The following is a 19,896-nucleotide window of genomic DNA, read 5'->3' on the forward strand; positions in this document are numbered from 1 at the left end:
AAAAAATGCTATTGAGGATGGAGCTCAGAAATGGCAGAAACAAACTTAGTTCTATCAGCTCTTCCTCTCATCCTCCCATGTATGTGCTCTTAAATATTTTAGTCTTTCTTTAGGTATAGACTTTGACTGAACTCCTTCCCAACTTGTGCATCCCTTCTCTTACCTGGGGCCTACATATCAGGGTAGTTTGATAATTTCCTTTTGCCTTAGCTAACTCTTAAATATAACCGTATATATTAATTCTTGATTTTACTTTTTTTTTTAAGATTTTTTATTTATTTGACAGACAGAGATCACAAGTAGGCAGAGAGAGAGGGGGAAGCAGTCTCCCCGCTGTGCAGAGAGCCCGATGCGGGGCTTGATCCCAGGACCCTGGGATCCTGACCCAAGCCGAAGGCAGAGGCTTTAACCCACTGAGCCACCCAGGTGCCCCTTGATTTTACTTTTTAAATAGTCTCCTACCTTACCATGCCAGAAGTTATATTCAATATTGTATTAAAGGTTCTAAAAATGGATCTAGAAAACTGTATGTACTACATTTTGAGTGACACAATGGGAATTTAGCAGAGAAAATTTGTATTTGTTGCTGGGTATGCTACTTTCTAGAGGTGTAATTAGATCTATTCAATCAAACTATCCTTTTATTTTATGATTTCAATATATTTTCAAACTAATAGTATATTTGAATAGAAGTATAAAATAGTAAAGTTAATAAAAATACTAATGAACTTTCAAAACCAAGAATTGGTTCTTCAAAAATATCAACAAAACTGAGGAACCTTTAGCCACACTGATGAAAAGAGGGTGGAGGACTCAAATAACTAAAATTATATCTTTTTTTTTTTAAGATTTTATTTATTTATTTGACAGAGATCACAAGTAGGCAGAGAGAAAGGAAGGGAAGCAGGCTCCCTGCTGAGCAGAAAGCCCGATGTGGGGCTCTATCCCAGGACCCTGGGATCATGACCTGAGCCGAAGACAGAGGCTTTAACCCACTGAGCCACCCAGGCGCCCCTCAAATAACTAAAATTAAAAGATTTTTGAGACCTCTGGGAAGATGACATAGGAGGACCCTAAGCCCACCTTGTCACAAGGATAGAGCTAGAGAAGAGCCATATCAAGGTAAATTACCCAGAAAATGGCCCAAGGACAGGCAGAATAGACTCTCCACAGCTAAATGTAGAGAAGAAGCCACATCAAATAAGGTAGGAAGGGTGGAGACTGAGTCAGGATCTAAAGGGACCCACTGGACTGTTTGCAGGAGGAACACCACACATATAAAAAGGGGAAAGAAATAGACCCTCACCTCAAGCACAGGAAGCCCACGTGGGAAAGAGAAATCCCCACAATGTTTGGATTTGAAAACCAGAGGAGGAAGTTTCATAAGTTCTTATAATCATCGGGGTTTAAAACCTGAACTTTACAAATCATTGACCTTGTGGGAGAGCTGGGGGGGCAAGAGGGAACAGAGTCCCTGCCCTTAAAGAGGTAGCACAACAAACAGCTTGTGGAGATACAGCATAGAATCAGCAATTTGAAAATCACCTGGTATATATCAGAAAGAGATTTGTTTATTAATCTCAGAGCATGCACTGGAGGGACAGGAATTATTAGAAGACTTCTCCAGGAACAAAGGAGCTGGTGGACACCACTACCTTCCCCTGCTTCCCCACCAGGATATATAGGCACCTACAGGAACCACCATGGTGCCAGCATTTGCTACCTAGCTCCCTAACAGTGCATCTCATTGCCATGCTTTCCTGTAGACATGCCCCCACTAGCCAGGCCTCAAATCCAGGTCCCCAACCACAGCAGACCTGCACAAACCTGCTAACACCATGTGTCCCATCTCCACATGCTTTTGTAGATCTGTGTTCTACAACCTACCCTGCCTCAGTCTCCTGTGACTACAGGTCTTCTCTTGCTGATGTGGACCTTCTTGACATTGACTGCCCTGACCCTGTGTTCTCCTACTGTGTGGTGTTACTGTATCTCTGGCAAATGTCTCTTCTGACTCAGAAGCACAAGCACTTGTAAACACAAGGTAGCCCCAGACTGGCCCATTAAAAACACAGGGACCAAAATCTACCCAGAACAGGTAACATGTCTAAAATGTCACGTTCTGTGAACAGGGGACATTGCATTACAGGACAGTACAGTACCTCTTCTTTTTTAAGACCACTACTTTCAAGAGCAGGAAACATAGCTGATTTTTTTTTTTTTTTTTTTGCATACAAACACACAGAGAATTAGAAAAAAAATGAGGGGACAGAATACATGTCCCCAGTGAAAGAACAAAAAAAATCACAGCAAGAGACCTAAATGAAATGGAGATAAGTAATATGCCTAATAGAGAATTTGAAGTTATTGTCATAAAAATACTCACTGTACTTGAGAAAAGAATGAAGGACTTCAGTGAGGCACTTGCCAAAGAGACTGAAAACATAAAGAGGATCTCCAATTGGAGTTAAAGAAGTCAGTAATTGAAATTAAAAATACACTGGATGGGATAAATGATAGGCTACAGGATAAAGAACAGCTCAGTGACTTAGAGGACAGAGTAATGGGAAGCAATCAAGCTGAAGAGAGAGGAAAAAATAATTAAAAATGAAAAAGACTTAGGGAACTTAAAGACACCATCAAGTATAGTAACATTTATATCATAGGGATCCCAGAAAAAGGAAAAAAGAAAAGGGGGCAGAAAATGTATTTGAAGATAAAATAGCTGAAAACTTCCTGAATCTGGGGAAAGAAAAAGACAAACAGATGCAAGGGGCACAGAGACACCCCCCCCCCCTCAAAGAAAAAACCACACTCAACACAAGGAGGTCCACTCCAAGGCACATTGTAATTAAAATATCAAAGAGTAGTGATATAGAATTTTAAAAGCAGCAAGTGAAAAGAAAATAGTTACATAAGAGGAAAACTAGAAGGCTAGAAGCTGATTTTTTAGCAGAAACTTTGCAGGCCAGATGACAATGTCATGATCTATTCAAAGTGCTGAAAGCAAACCATCAAACAAAGAAACTTGCAGCGAAGAATACTCTATCCAGGAAGGCTATTATTGGTGGGTAGGGGGAGGGAGAGAAAGAGCTTCTTAGTCTTCGACAAACAAAAATTAAAGGATTTTGTGGCCACTAAACGAGCCCATTAGAAATGTTAAGGGGGATTCTTTGAGTGGAGAAGAAAGACCATTAAGTAGGAGTAAGAAAAGCAGGAAGCACAAAAGTAGTAAAAATAAATACATTTATAAAATTTAGTCAGGAGTTCATAAAATAAGAGGACATACATATGTATGTACATATATACCATATATGTACATATATACATATACCATATGTACATATGGTATATGATACCATATACTAAAATGTGGAGGGGAGAAGAAAAAAGAACAGGTTCAAAATTAAGTGACTATCAACATCATATAGACTGCTCTATGCAGAAGATGTTATATACATATCAAATGGTAACAACAAATCAAAAAACAGCAATAGATATGCAAAAAAATAAAGGGAAAGGGTGGGGCTCCTGACTGGCTCAGTCAGAGAGTATGCAACTCTTGATCTTGGGTTCATGAGTTAAAACCCTGCGTTGGGTACAGAGATTACTTACATTAAAAAAAAAAAAAACTAAAAAAAATAAAGAAAGGAATCCAAGTATAGCATTAAATGAAAGCTGCCAATCATGAGAGAAGAGAGCAAGAGAAGAAAGAGAAAGCTACAAAAACAAGTAACAACATGGCAATAAACACAAATCTACCAATAATTACTTTGAATTTAAATAGACTAAATGCTCTAAACAAAAGACATAAGGTGACTGAATGGACGAAAAAGCAAGCCCCAGCTATATAGTGTCTATAAGAGACTCATTTCAGACCTAAAGACACATGCAGATTGAAAGTGAAGCAATAGGGTGCCTGGGTGGCTCAGTGGGTTAAGCCGCTGCCTTCCGCTCAGGTCGTGATCTCAGCGTCCTGGGATCGAGTCCCGCATCGGGCTCGCTGCTCAGCAGGGAGCCTGCTTCCTCCTCTCTCTCTGCCTGCCTCTCTGCCTACTTGTGATCTCTATCAAATAAATAAATAAAATCTTAAAAAAAAAAAAAAAAAAGAAAGTGAAGCAATAGAAAAGCATTCATTATGCAAATAGAAGGAAAAAGAAAGCCAAGGTAGGAGTACTTATAGCAGACAAAATAGACTTGAAAACAACCGTCTTTAAAATAGACTGTAACAACAAAGGACACTATATAATAATAATGGGAACAACCTGACAAGAAGATGAAACAATTATAAATATTTATACACCCAACATGGGAGGACCCAAATATTTAGAGCAACGAATAACAAACATAAAGCACATAATTGATAGTAATACAACAGTAATAGAGGACTAACACTGCACTTGCATCAATGGATAGATAATCCAAACAGAAAAATCAACAACAAAACAGTGGCTTTTGAATGATACATTGGATTAGATGGATCTAATAGATATATTCAGAACATTCTGTCCTAAAATAGCAGAACAGAATATTTAGAAATGCACAGGAAACCTTCTCCAGAATAAACCACATGTTGGGCCACAAAATAAGTCTCTTAAGTTGAGTTTGAAGTCCTGTCTTCCATCTGCTTCAACAACAATGCTTTAAAACTAGAAATCAACCACAATTTAAAATCTGGAAATAGTATAAGTACATGGAGGTTAAATAACATGTTACTAAACAACAAATGAATGGATCAACCAAGAAATAAAAAAATACATGGAGACAAATGAAAATAAAAACACAATCTAAAATCTTTGGGATGCAGCAAAACTGGCCTGATGGAAGTTTTTAACAATACCTTGAAGCCTACTAGGTGTTATATGCAACTAATGAATCACTGAACACTACATCAAAAACGAATGATGTACTGTATGGTGGCTAACCTAATATAATAAAAAACAAAACAAAACAAAACAAAAATACAAGCCGACCTCAGGAAACAAGAAAAATTCTCAAATATCCTGACCTGTACACCCAAAGAAGCCAGAAAAAGAATAACTAAAACCCCAAACCAGTAGAAGGAAGGAATAATAAATAAAACAGCAGAAATAAATGAAATATAAGTGAACCAAAAACTCAGTAAAAATTTCAACAAAAAATCACCAAAGATTAGATCAATGAAACCAAGAGCTAGTTCTTGGGAAAAAATGACAAAATTAATAAAACTTTAGCTAGACTGATTAAAACATAAAAAAAGAAGACTCAAATAAAATCAGAAATGAAAGAGGAGAAAGAACAATACCAAAGAAATACAAAGGATTATAAGAGAATATTATGAAAAATCATATGCCAACAAACTGGACAATGTAGAATCAATAGTTAAATTCCTAGAAACATATAACCTTCCAAAAATGAATCAGGAAAAAATACAACATTTGAGCTAGCTAGTTACCAACAATGAAATTAAATCAGTAATCAAAAACTCCCCACAAACAGAGGTTCAGAACCAAACAGCTGCACAGGTGAATTCCACCAAACATTTCAAGAAGACTTAATACCTATAGTCAAACTATCCCATGAAACAGAAGAGGAAAGAAAGCTACTAAACTCATTCTACATGGTTAGTGTTACCCTAAACCCCAAACCAGACAGACACTACAAAAAGAACTATAGGCCAATATTTCTGATAAACATAGGTGCAAAGATCCTCAACAAAATATTAACAAACCAAATCCAACTATACATTTAAAAAACATTCACCAAAATCAAATGGTATTTAATGCTGGGATGTAAATGTGGTTCAGTATTTGCTAATCAAAGGGCATTATACATCACATTAACAAGAGAAATGGTAAAAACAGCAAGACCATTTCACAGACAAAAAGAAAGCACTTGATAAAAGTACAATATCCATTAATGATAAAAACATTCAACAAAGTAGGTTTAGAGGGGACATACCTCAACATAATAAAATCATATATGAAAAAATAACACAGCTAACATCAAACTCAATGGTGAAAAACTGAGAGCTTTTCCCTTAAGATCAGGAACAAGACAAGGGTGTCCACTGTCACCACTTTACTCAACAAAATATTAGAAGTCCTAGCCACAGCAGTCAGACAAGTAAAAGAAATAAAAGAAATCCAAATTGGTAAGGAAAATGCAAAACTTTGGTTATTTACAGATGACATGATACTATGTATAGAAAACCTGAAAGACTCCATGAAAGAACTACTAGTACTGATAAAATAGATATAGTAAGGTCACAGGATACAAAATAAATATTTTTAAAAATCTGTTATATTTCTATACATTAATAATGAAGTAGCAGGAACAGAAATTAAGAAAAAAATCCCACTTGCAATTGCACCAAATAAATTAAAATACTTAAGAATAAACATAACCAAAGAAATTAAAGACCTGTACTCTGAAAACTATAAAATTCTGATGAAGAAAGTTGTAGAGGGTAGACACAAACAAATGGAAAGGTATTCCATGCCCATGGATTAGAAGAATAAATATTGTTAAATTGTCCAGAATACCCAAAGCAATCCACAGAGTTAAGGCAATCCCTATCAAAATACTAAGAGAACTTTTCACAGAACTAGGACAAATAATCCTAAAATTTGTGTGGAACCACAAAAGACTCAAAATAGCCAAAGTAATCTTGGAAAAGAAGAACAAAATTAGAAGTATTAAAACCTCTGATTTCAAGATATACTACAAATTTGTAGTAATTAAAACAATGTGGTATTGACAGGGGAAACAAACAAAAACACAAAGATCAGTAGAACAGAACAGAGAGCCCAGTAATAAACCCATGATTATATATAGTCAATTTGTTATAAAGGAGGCAAGAATATACAATGGAAGAAAGTCTCCTCAACAAATGGTGTTGGGAAAACTGGATAGCTACATGCAAAAAATTAAATTGGACTACTTTCTTATACCATACACAAAAATAAACTAAAAATTGATTAAGAACCTACATGTGAGACCTGAAACCATAAATATTTCAGAATGTAGCACAGGCAGTAATTTTTCTGACATCAGCGACAGCAACATTTTTCTACATAGGTCTCCTGGGGCAAGGGGAACAAAAGCAAAAATTATCTATTAGAACCATATCAGACTAAAAATCTTCTGCACAGTGAAGGAAATATCCCACAAAACTAAAAGCTAATCTACTGAATGGGAGAAGATATTTGCAAGTGACATATCCAATAGAGTTAGTATCCAAAATATATAAAGAACTAATACAACTCAACACCCAAAAAACAGATAATCCATTTAAAAATGGTAAAAATGGGCAAATACATGAAGAGACATTTCTCCAAAGGAAACATCCAAAGATGGCCAACAGACACATGAAAGGATACTCAGTATCATTCATCATCAGGGAAATGGAATTCAAAACTACAATGAGATATTACCTCATATCCATGAGAATGACTAAAACCAAAACCAAAAGAAATAAGAAGTGCTGGTGGTGATGTGTAGAAAAGGGAATTCTGGTGCACTGTTGGTAGGAATGCAAACTGATGTAGCAACTATACCGAACATTATGGAGTTTATGCAAATAATTAAAAGTAGAAATACCATATGATCCAATAATTCCAGTACTATGTATTTACCCAATGAATATGAAAATACTAATTTTATTTTTAAAAAAAATTTTAACGATTTTATTTATTTATTCGACAGAGAGAGACACAGCAGGAGCATAAGCAGGGGAAGTAGGAGAGGGAGAAGCAGGCTTCCTGCTGAGCAGGGAGCCCAATGTGGAACTTGATCCCAAGACCCTGGGATCATGACCTGAGCTGAAGGCAGCTGCTTAATGACTAAGCCACCCAGGCACCCCAAAAAACACTAATTTTAAAAGATACATGCACCCAAATGTTTATTACAGCATTATTTACAACAGCCAAATTATGGAGGCAACCCAAGTATCCACTGATAGATGAATGGATAAATAGGTAGTATGCAAAATAAATACAAAATGCATGAAAGACCTAAATTTGAGATAGGAAACCATCAAAATACTAGGGGGAAACGCAGACAAAAACTTCTTTGACCTGGCCGTAGTGACTGCTAAGTAGACATGTCACCAGAAGCAAGGGAAACAAAAGCAAAATGGAACTACTGAGAGTGCATCAAGATAAAAAGTTCTGCACAGTGAAGGAAACAATCAAAACTAAAGGACAGCCTATGCAATGGGAAAAAATATTTGCAAAAGTACAGATGTTCCTCAAAAAGTTAAATATAGAACTACCCTGTGACCCAACAGTTGCATAACTAGGTACTTACCCAATGGACACAAAAATACAGATCCAAAGGGATATATGCACCCTGATGTTTATAGCAGTATTATCAACAATAGCCAAATTAGGGAAAGAGCCCAAGTGTCAACTGACTGATGAAGATATATAGATATATCTATATCTAGATATAGATATATCTATACACAGACAAGAATATTAGTCACTAAAAGCAATGAAATATTGCCATTTGTTATGATGTGGATGGAGGTGGTATATTATATTAAGTGAAGTAAGTCTATGAGAAAAGGACAAATACCATGATTTCACTCATGTAGAATTTAGGAAACAAGGCACATGAACATATGAGAAGGGGAAAGAGAGAGAGAGAGAGAGAGGGAAGCAAGCCTTAAGAGGCTCTTATCAATAGGGAATAAACTGAGGATTGATGGAGGGATGTGGGTGGGGAATGGGCTAAATGGATATTGGGTATTAAGGAGGACACTTGTGGTGATGCATACTGGGTGTTTTATATAAGTAATGAATCACTTAATTCTCCTGAAACCAATATTATAGTATGTGTTAAGAAACTATAAATAAAATTTTGCTTAAAGAAGAGGTGGCTTGGGGCGCCTGGGTGGCTCAGTGGGTTAAGCCACTGCCTTCGGCTCAGGTCATGATCCCAGGGTCCTGGGATTGAGCCCCGCATCGGGCTCTCTGCTCAGCAGGGAGCCTGCTTCCTCCTCTCTCTCTACCTGCCTCTCTGCCTGTGATCTATGTCTGTCAAATAAATAAATAAAATCTTTTACAAAAAAAAAAAAAGAAGAGGTGGCTTATGTATATGTGTGTGTGAGTGTGTGTGTGTACACATACAGTGAGGTCTTAGCCATAAAGAATGAAACCTTGCCCTTTCCAACAACATGGATGGAAATAGCACAATGTTAAGTAAAATAAGTCAGCCAGAGGCATACAAATACCATATGCTTTCATTCATATGTGGAATTTAAGAACTCAAACAAAGAAACAAACAAGCAAAAAGAGAAACTGAAAAACAGACTCTTAACTATAGAGAACAAACTAGTGGTTACCAGAGGGGTGGTGGGATCAGTAAAAGTTTTGAAAGAGATTAAGAGTACCTTACCACAATGAGCACTAGTAATGTATAGATTGTAAAATTACTGTATTTACACCTGAAGGTAATACAACACTCTATGTTAACTATAGTGGGATTAAAATAGAATAAAATAAATGAAAAAATAAAAGAGGAGCATTACTAACAATTTTACAGAAATAAAAAGGATTATGAGAGTACTGTGAGAAACTGTTTATCAACAGATTGGGCAACCTAAATGAAATGGACAAACCTACCAAGACTGAATCATGAAGAAATAGAAAATCTGAACAGACCTATCCATACTACTGATATGTATATGAATATGTAACAACAATAGCAACAACAAAAACAAAGTAATACAAAAACAAAAGCAAAACCTCCCAACAAAAGTCCAGGACCAGATGATTTTACTAATGAATTCTACCAATCATTTAAAGAAAATTAATACCATTGCTTTTCAAAGTCTTCCAAAAATATTAAAAAGGAGTGAATACTTCCCACTTTACTCATTAAGACCACTATCATTGTGATACCAAAGTCAAAGACATTACAAGAAAACCATGGACTGATATCCCTCATAAATATCAATGCAAAAATCCTCAAAAAGAAAAACAGAATTTCATAGCATATTAAAGGGATTATACTAAATGAATGAGTGGGACTTATTCCTAGAATGTAAGAATGGTTCAACATATGAAAATCATTATATTACATCACATTAACAGAATCAAGAAGAAAAAAAAAGAAAACATGGTCATCTCAATTGATGTGGACAAAGTATCTGACCAAATTCAATACCCTTTGAACATTAAAAAAAAAAAAAAGTTAATAAAATAGAAATAGAAGGAAGACTCCTCAACATAAGCAAAGCATCTATGTAAAACCCAAAGCTAACTTTATACTCAATGGTGAAAGACTCCATGTCTTCAGGAAGAAGACAATGTTGCCTACTTTGCTACTTCTATTTAACATGGTATTGGATGTCCTAGTCAAACCATTTAAGCAAGGAAATGAAATAAAAGCCATCCTAATTGAAAAGAAGAAGTAAAATTAAATCTGTTTGCAGAAAATGCTCTGATATGTAGAAAACACTAGATGTCAACAATAATAACAACAACAAAAACTATTAGAAGTAATAAATTCAAGCAAAATTGCAAGATACAAAATGAATGCACAAAAAATTGGTTGCATTCCTCTACACAATGAACAATCCCAAAAAGCAACTAAGAAAATTCCCTTTACAGTAGCATCAAAAGGAGTAAAATATTCAGGAATAAATTCAACCAAGAGGAATATACATACATTGAGACTAAAATATTGCTCAAAAATACACATTGAGAAATGGAAAGTCACCCTGTATTATTCATGGGTTGAAATATTTAATACTGTTACAATGTTAACACTACCCCAAATGATCTACAGATTCAATGCAATCCCTGTCAAAATTCTAATGTGGGGCACCTGGGTGGCTCAGTGGTTTAAAGCCTCTGGCTTCAGCTCAGGATCAAGCCTCGCATCAGGCTCTCTGCTCAGCGGGGAGCCTGCTTCCTCCTCTCTCTGTCTCTGCCTATGTCTCTGCCTACTTGTGATCTCTGTCTGTCAAATAAATAAAATCTTAAAAAAAAAAATTCTAATGAGATTTTTAAAAAATAAAAATTCAATCTCAAAGTCATGTAGAAACTTGACCCCAAACAACCAAAACAATCTTGAAAAACAAAATTGGAGGTCTCACACTCTGATTTCAAAACTTCCTTAGAAGCTGCAGTGAGACAGTGTGGTATTGGCACAATGACAGACATACCACCAATGGAATAGAGGACACAGAAATAAACCCTCATATATGTAAATGATTTTCAACAAGAGTGCAAACATATTCTAACTGGGAAAAGACAGTCTTTTCAATAAATTGTATTGGATATTTACATAGGAATGAAGTTAAACCCTTACTTTACATCATCTACAAAAGCTAACTCAAACTATAGAGCTCAACATAAAAGCTACAAGTATAAAATTCTTAGATAAAAACAGAGAGAAAGCTTCATAGCATTGCATTTGGCAGTAATTTCTTAGATAGGACACTGAAAGCACAGGCAGCACTGGAAAATGGATAAATTAGACTATATCAAAATTGCAAACTTCTGTGCATGAAAGGATAATCAACAGAGTGAAAATGTAACCCACAGAAAGGAAGCAACAATTTGCAAACATTGTATGTGATAGTTACTATCTAGAATAAACAAAGAACTTCAACAACAGTAAAAACTAACAAAAAACCACCTAATTAAAAAATGGATAAAAGACTTGAATAGACATTTCTTCAAGGAAGGTATAGAAATGCCCATTATATAAGTACAAGATACTTGACATGACTAATCATTAGGGAAATGTCAGTTAAAACCATGAGACAGCTCCTCACACCCACTTGCATGGCTACTCACAACAGCAACCACAATGAAAAAAAACAGATATAACAGGTATAGTAAAGACGTGGAGAAACTGGAATTTTTGTGTATTGTCAATAGGAATGTAAAGTGTAACTTCAAAATAAAACAGTAAGATGGCTTTTTAAAATATTAAAACTGAAATTACCACACATGGCCTATCAATTCTACCTCTGAATATATACCCAAAAGAATTAAAAGCAGAGACTGGAAGAGATACTTGTACCCCATGTTCATATCAATGTTATTCGCAATAACCAAAAGGGGAAAGTAAACCAAGTATCATTGACTGATGAATAAATAAACAAAATGTGCTCTATATACTGTGAAGAGCATTCAGTCTTAAAGAGGAAGGAAATTCTGACATATGCTGCAACAGAGATGAACCTTGAGGACATTATGCTAAATGAAAGAAAATAATTACAAAAGCATGAATTTTGATTCCACTTATATGCTGTAATGAGAAAAGTTCAATTCATAGAGGCAGGAAGTGAAATGGTGATGTCTGGAGTTGAGGGGAGGAGGGAAGGAGTTCTTGTTTAATGAGTACAGCTTCTGTATGGGATGATGAAAATATTCCGGATCTGGCATGCTGGTGGTTGCACAACAATGTGAATGCACTAATGTAACTGTACACTTAAAGAGGTTAAGATATTTCTATAGTATTTATGTTATGTTTATTTTAGAAGTATATAATTATATAATAGTATGTAATTATATAATGTATAATAGAGTTATAGATTAAATTAGTGAACTTTACTAAATTTAGATATAAATGTAGATATCAATTTAAGTATAAATTGATAAGATAGCAACACCATATTTAGTAAGAACAAAGCCTTTTAATCTAGAAAGACACTTAATACTGGAAATATTTCTGTTACTTTCTAGTGTCATTACTTCAGGGATATCACATGAAATAATTTTGACCCTAAGGTCCCTCATATACTATGACTACTTTGTTAAGGGTATGATAAGGAGTACCTGAAATTATGTATTTAGAGTCACTAGTACAGCACTTGGCTCTTGATATATGTGCAGTAATGGTTTTTCCTTTGCACTTGCCCTAGGTAATAGCAAGGTGTAATTGACTACAAATAGGTCTCTATGATTTAAATGCAAATATCAATATAATGTATATGAGCTAATACATTTTTTTACAGCATACAGGGCTTTTATGTAATATTTTATTTTCATAGTCCTTAAAGGTAGACATTAACAGTCTTATTTTACCAATCTAAAAATAAAATAATTCTATGATTAGCTTAAGATAGCATATTTCCATGATTCAACAGAATGTTTCCCTACTATATTTTCAATATTACTTAAATTATACAAGGAAAGAAAAAAAAAATCCAAGCCCTGGAAGAAACCATACTTTGGGAAGAAAATCTTTCTTAGAAAGGAAAAACCTACTTCTTGTCTGGATGATTAGGTAACCTGAACTCAGAGATTATATCTTACCTTCCTTTCAATCTTACTCTAAACCAGTAGTTAAAATTCTTGGGTATATTAGGCACTCAATAAACATTTGTTGAACTGAAATGGTGAAAACTATTGATCTGAACTACTGCATCAGTGGCCTGGTTCTTTATGCATCCTATTCGTATCATTTATGTAGTAATTTTTTTAAAAAAAAACTTTGCATTGTGATTGTGTTTCATAAAAATACACTCAAATGCTAAAATTTAACACTGATAAATTATACCTTGGGAAAATAATTCGATAAACATACATTTGCCTGGTGTAGTTAACACATTGCAGAATCCTTGACAATGTGATATACTGGAAAGCAATTTTGGACAAGAATCAGGAGAACTGTCTTTTCATTCTAAGTTCCAGGATTTGATCTGTCCATCTATCCTCGAGCGGGACATTTAAACGTTTCCTGCCAGAATTCTGCACTTGCCCAATGGAGATGATAGTATCTATTCTATAGACATTGTAAGCTTGCTTTCATATATGGAATCATGAGATTCCATATATGACAGTATTTCAAATTACTAACTAGTTTTGTGATCATAGGCAAACCTCTGAGCATCGCCACCTGTAAACAGAAATAGTACCTGCCTTCTAGTTTAATGAGAATCAAACCAGTTAAATTTATAAAGGATGTAGAACAGTATTTGGCACATAGAAAGCACCGTATAAATGTTTGTTAAATATAATTTTATGTGCACGTGTGTGCACACTTTGAAAAGTATAAAAATGCATCTGCAATATTAAGGCCAATTAGTATTTTCCTTCTTAAATGTTGCTCTCATTCAGTATGTGCATTTCAAGTATGTGAGTCCATTTTTACAAGTGAAAAATTGGCTTATCTTTTATTTAACTTGTGTTTCTGACCATTAAATGTTCTCACATATCCCATGCTCAATAAGATAGAATATAGAAATCTAGCCTGATGCTAGAAATTAAGAAGGAATTAAGAAGAAACTTTTCCCCTATAAGAATGAGACAATTTTAACTAGGAAAGAAAGAAGATAATAAAGACTACGGAAGTCAACCCACTTATAGACTGTTGTTCAATCCAAGGTTTTAAGGTGTATGAAATTCTCACCTATGATATTCAGAGAGAGATTTGAAGAGGAGGAAAGAATCCATGAAAACCACAGTTAATTAGAGATCCTCCCATTCCTTTAACTACACCTAAACTGATTGTAGACATGAGCTGCCTTCGGGGAGAAGTACTATACTGTGGCTAGGAGGAGGGAGGGTCTACCTTAGGTAGAAGGTAACTGCCATGGATAACACCAGACTCCTTAGATGTTGGTAATAAGCCACCGTTAGCAAATACTGTGCATAATACATAAAGGTAGTGTTAGGTAGGATTCCTTGATTGGTTGGAACCAAACACTGACCTCAAAAGAAACAAGTTTGAGATTTATTTACTTATTAAATATTAAGGTATCATTTTCTCACAGTAAAATATTCCTTTAATGAGCTTAGACCAATTAATGTGAATTTTGATGAACCTCTAATTGTTTGGTTATAGGTTATTTTTTAGGACAGTGCTAAGTTTACCCCCATATAATTAGCCCAAATTTTCAAGGCTAATTTTCAATTAGCCCAAATATTCTGATCAATGTTTATAAAAGATTATTTTGACTTTCAAATATTTTAAGTGGATATTTGGTGATTTCGAATAAAGAAAACTTCACTGTGCAAATATTTGCAAATTCAAAACCAAATGGAGAGTGTGCTAAGTTGTACTAACTGGACAGCAGAAGCCCAGTGTGGTGAAATATGGGCTAGATGATAAAGCAGCTAGGAAAGGAAGAGAAATGATCTCTCCTCCAGAGGTATGTTTGGCAAAATAGGGAGAAGATAAAAATAATTTAAAATAATTTAAAAATAAGTATCAACAAATGAATAAATGAAAAAGCAGAATCAGACCTACAAATACCAAGAACAAACAAATGGTTGCCAGAAGGGAGGAGATGGAGGATGGGCAAAATGGGTAAGGGAAGTGGGAGATACAGGTTTCCAGTTATGGAATAAAAAAAAAAAATTAAAAAAAAAAAACAAAAATAAAAGGCACAGCATAGGTAATACAGTCAATAATGTTGTATTTACCTTGTATGATGACAGATGGTAATGAAATGTAAAGAAGTTCAATCACTATGTTATAAACCTGAAACTAATGTAACATTGTGACACAACTATACTCCAATAAAAACAATTAAAATTCAGTAAAATTGCAGTTCTTGAAATTATAAAAATGTATTCATGGCATTTTGGAAATAAAAAACCCAATTATTAAAAATATGTTGAGTTGGGGATGCCTGGGTGGCTCAGTCAGTTCAGTGTTTCACTCTTGATTTTGGCTCAGGTCATGATCTGTGTCCTGGAATCAAGCCCCATGTCCAGCTCCCTGTTCAGTAGGGAGTCTGCTTGGGGATTTTCACTCTCTCTCTCTCTGCCCCTCCCCCTCCTAAAATAAATAAATCTTTAAAGAAAAAAAAATATGTCGAGTTGATCTGGAAAAGAATTAAACAGATATATCTCTAAGTAATATTTTCACATGTAGGTTTTCTCTATAGTCGTGATGCATTTCAACTAATTATTGCATTCTGAGAAAGAGGAAAACCATAAGACTATCAAGAAAATAGAGTCAAATACAGATTAATTGGACAGCACAGCACCCCCCCCCCCAATCATTTAAACTTCAAAGACTGGAAAATTCTCTTTAATGCAACTTTAGTCACCTAATAAGAAAAAAAAAAATCATTCAGAAATCATGGTGGTGACATATCTAGCTCAATATTCAATGTTCTATGCATACTGGGTACTTTATACTGAAAATCTGCATATATACTTCAAGAGATGTTTTAACTCTTCATCAAAACACTGCAGTAATTACTTCTGATACCTATATATTTAGAAGAGAACAAGTAACTTTTTGAAATAATCCTTAGGAATCTACCTTTTAGGGTAATTACATTTAAATATAGCTTTCATAAACAAATAAATAAGCCTTTCATTTTATATATATTTGGCATGGTGATACAAATAATTATTCTCAGTATGCAGAAATACTTTGTTGCAATGAGTTTATCCAGTTTCTTTAAAAGAAGAAACAACCATGGATTATCTCAAGAAGAATGTTAGCTAATACTCTATGTTCATTAACCCATTTTAGATATAATAAACATAGTCAAGTTAGCAGTGTTGATTTTGAATGTTGATCAACCAGTGTGATTAATCCAGAGTCATATGGACTTTTTAGGTAGTAAAATAAGGATTACTTGAAATTTAAATGCACTTAATTGAAAGTTAGATAGTTAGAAATATGACTGAAGCATTTTTTTTCAATTTATGCTTACATTTGGGGCAGCTGGGTGGCTCTTCAGCTCAGGTCATGATCTCAGGGTCCTGGGATTAGCCCTTCATTTGGCTTCCTGCTCACTGAGGAGTCTGCTTCTCCTTCTGACTCTGCCTCTCCCAACCCCTGTCTTGTGCACACTCTCTCTCTCAAATAAATATTAAACAATAAATAAAAATTATGCTCATATTTGCATTACAATACACAAAACTCCAGAATGTGAACATCTAAACTCCACTTATTCTAAAAAAGGTATAAGGCATAGTAAATAGCATAACCAATATGAAGCATGGGAGATAAAAATTTATTACACTCAATAAATAAAAGAAAACATTTACTAAGAAACAAGGAAAGGTAAATTGAATTGGTATGTAATCAGAATATATATCATTATGGAAGTTCTTGTTTTCATATAAATTAAGGAATGCCATAGGTTTGTGGCACAATGCTTGCTATGTGTGAATTAATAGGGATTAGATGAAAAATGTCATAAATTGTTTAATATTCCTTAGCAAATTTTTCTTTACTATTCTCAATTTCAGTTTTCAGTAAATGCAGACCTAGTGTTCATGCTGCTGGGAACAATGTAGTATATTCTATCATAGGGTAGTTGCTACTAGAGTGAGAAAGATAGGGTTATCATTTATTGCATCTTCTGTAAAACCAAAGGCCCACACTGGAAATTTTGTTCACTGCAGCTCCTTCCTTATTCATTCCACATCTGGTCACAATAAAATTGGTCTTAAAAACGTAGAAAGAAACGCACACACACATACACATAAATACATACACACACCCCCTCATTGCTAAAATTTCTAAAGTAATAAAAATAGTGACAATAAAACCAGCTATCTGGAAACAAAAGAGGAATGCTTCCTTACCACTACCAAGTCATTTGGTTTAACATTTCTTTCCTTTTAAAGTAATAACAGTAATTTGAATAGTAAAACCATATATTTTAATTTTAAGTAGTACTTTTTCTTGAATTAATTTCTATTGAGACTATATGATTTTGTAGATGCTGAACATTGTTATACTAAGATTCAAATTATGTCCTAGCTCTATATTTTTGTTTTGGATATCATTACAATGGGAAAACAAGGAAACAGGTTTATAATTGGCTCCAAGTTCATAGAAGATTATAAGAAATAAAGATTTACCTGTTAATTTATTATCTTAGTAAAATACTTTAAGGTGAAAAAATGCTGTCATCTAAAAATTATAAGATTTATCACTTTTAGTACTTATATATTGACCAAATTAAGTCACATCTGCATTTTAAACAGAAGATAATATATCCTTATTTAATCAAAGTTGGATTTCGGATTAAAATGAAAGATGATGATGTTTAATGCCTTAAAATTTTCTTACGAACATGAAATACGGGGCACCTGGGTGGCTCAGTGGGTTAAAGCCTCTGCCTTCCGCTCAGGTCATGATCTCAGCATCCTGGGATTGAGCCCCGCATCAGGATCTCTGCTTAGCAGGGAGTCTGCTTCCTCCTCTCTCTCTCTCTGCCTACTTGTGATTTCTGTCTGTCAAATAAATAAATAAAATCTTAAAGAAAAAAAAAGAACATGAAATATAAAGAGAATCGAATGCTGAAAATATTCTTGGACTGAAAAGAGAAATATTTAATGAAATAGTTAATGAAAAATAAATGCCCACTTCAAGATAAAGATCCTCAAAAAAACTAAGTTTAGTGGAAACATTTCAACATAATAAAATCTATACATGAAAACCCCACAGCTAATATAACCAATGGGGAAAACCTGAGAAGTTCTCAGTTTTTTGGCATTGATCAGGAACAAGGTGAGAATGTCCACTCTCACCATTTTTAATCGTTCTAGTACTGGAAGTCCCAGCTTCCAGATTGGTAAGGAAAAAGTAAAACTTTCACTATTTGTAGATGGTATGATACTATATATAGAAAACCTAAAACTCCACCAAGAAACTACTACCACTGACAAACAGATTCAGTAATGTTGCAGGATACAAAATCAGTGTACAGAAATCTTGGTATTTTTATACACTAATAATGAAGTAGCAGGAAGAGAACTTAAGACAAAAATTTGCACTTGCACCAAAATAATAAACTATCTAAGAATAAATGTAACTAAAGAAGTCAAAGACCCGACTGAACGTCATACAATTTTGATGAAAAAAGTCACAGACGACACAAATGGAAAGATTCTCATGGATTGGAAGAATAAATATTGTTAAAATGTCCATACCCAAAGCAATTTGAATATTTAATACAATCCCCATCAAAATGCCAACGCCATTTTTCACTAGAGCAAATAATCCTAAAATTTGTATGGAACCACAAAAGTTCCAGAATTACTAAAGAGAACTTGAAAAAGAAGAACAACCTAGAGGCATCACAATCCCAGATTTCAAGATTTACTACAAAGTTGTGGTAATCAAAACAGTGTAGTACTGACACAAAAATAAACACATAGACAAATAGAGCAGAATAGAGAACCCAAAAATGAACCCTTGAAGAGCTGAGTTTTCAAAAAGGATATGCTCTAGTTCTCCCATGACATTCAAATACCTCACAAACCTCACTCTTCTAATGATTTTCCTTTAGGCACTCAGGACATTGTAGTTTTTAGAGAAATTGATACTATGTTCAGGGTCTGGAAGGTAATGTTTTTGCTCATAGTACCTCTCTAATTTGGCCAGATCCCCTTGTATTTGGAAGATATTCTTATAACATCTCTATGATTATTTTTAAATAGATTTTCTTGTCTGTTTTTTTTTTATATAATTTTTTTATTTTTTATAAACATATATTTTTATCCCCAGGGGTACAGGTCTTGTCTGCTTTTTAAAATTATTTTTGCTTACATGGGGATATCAGAGAGGTTATAAATAACTTACTTTATTCTTCCAGGAGACTGTTAGAGTGTGTGTGTGTGTGTGTGTGTGTGTGTGTGTGTTTATTTTTAGGCCATATATTTAGGCCATTACAATTTGTACAGATTTCTAGAAGAAAAATAATCACATGATTTAGGATTATTTATAATCATAAATAGAGTTTTGAATTGGTTTCTTACATCATCATTAGGAATTTCCTTTCCTTCTTTAATCAGTGTAGTCTCGGTTTTTCTGTGGTTTAGAGGATATGGGAGAGGAAAAGGGATAGCTAGTCAAGCATGAAACCCTGGTAGGAAACATACATAGTGTGTGCTGGTTAACTGGTTATAGTCCCTTCATGTTTTATTATGACAGCTTCTGCTTGTGAACTTGTAAGATGCTCAGCTTCTCAAT

The sequence above is a fragment of the Mustela lutreola genome, chromosome 18, assembly GCF_030435805.1.
Source record: "Mustela lutreola isolate mMusLut2 chromosome 18, mMusLut2.pri, whole genome shotgun sequence".
Taxonomy (NCBI): Eukaryota; Metazoa; Chordata; class Mammalia; order Carnivora; family Mustelidae; genus Mustela; species Mustela lutreola.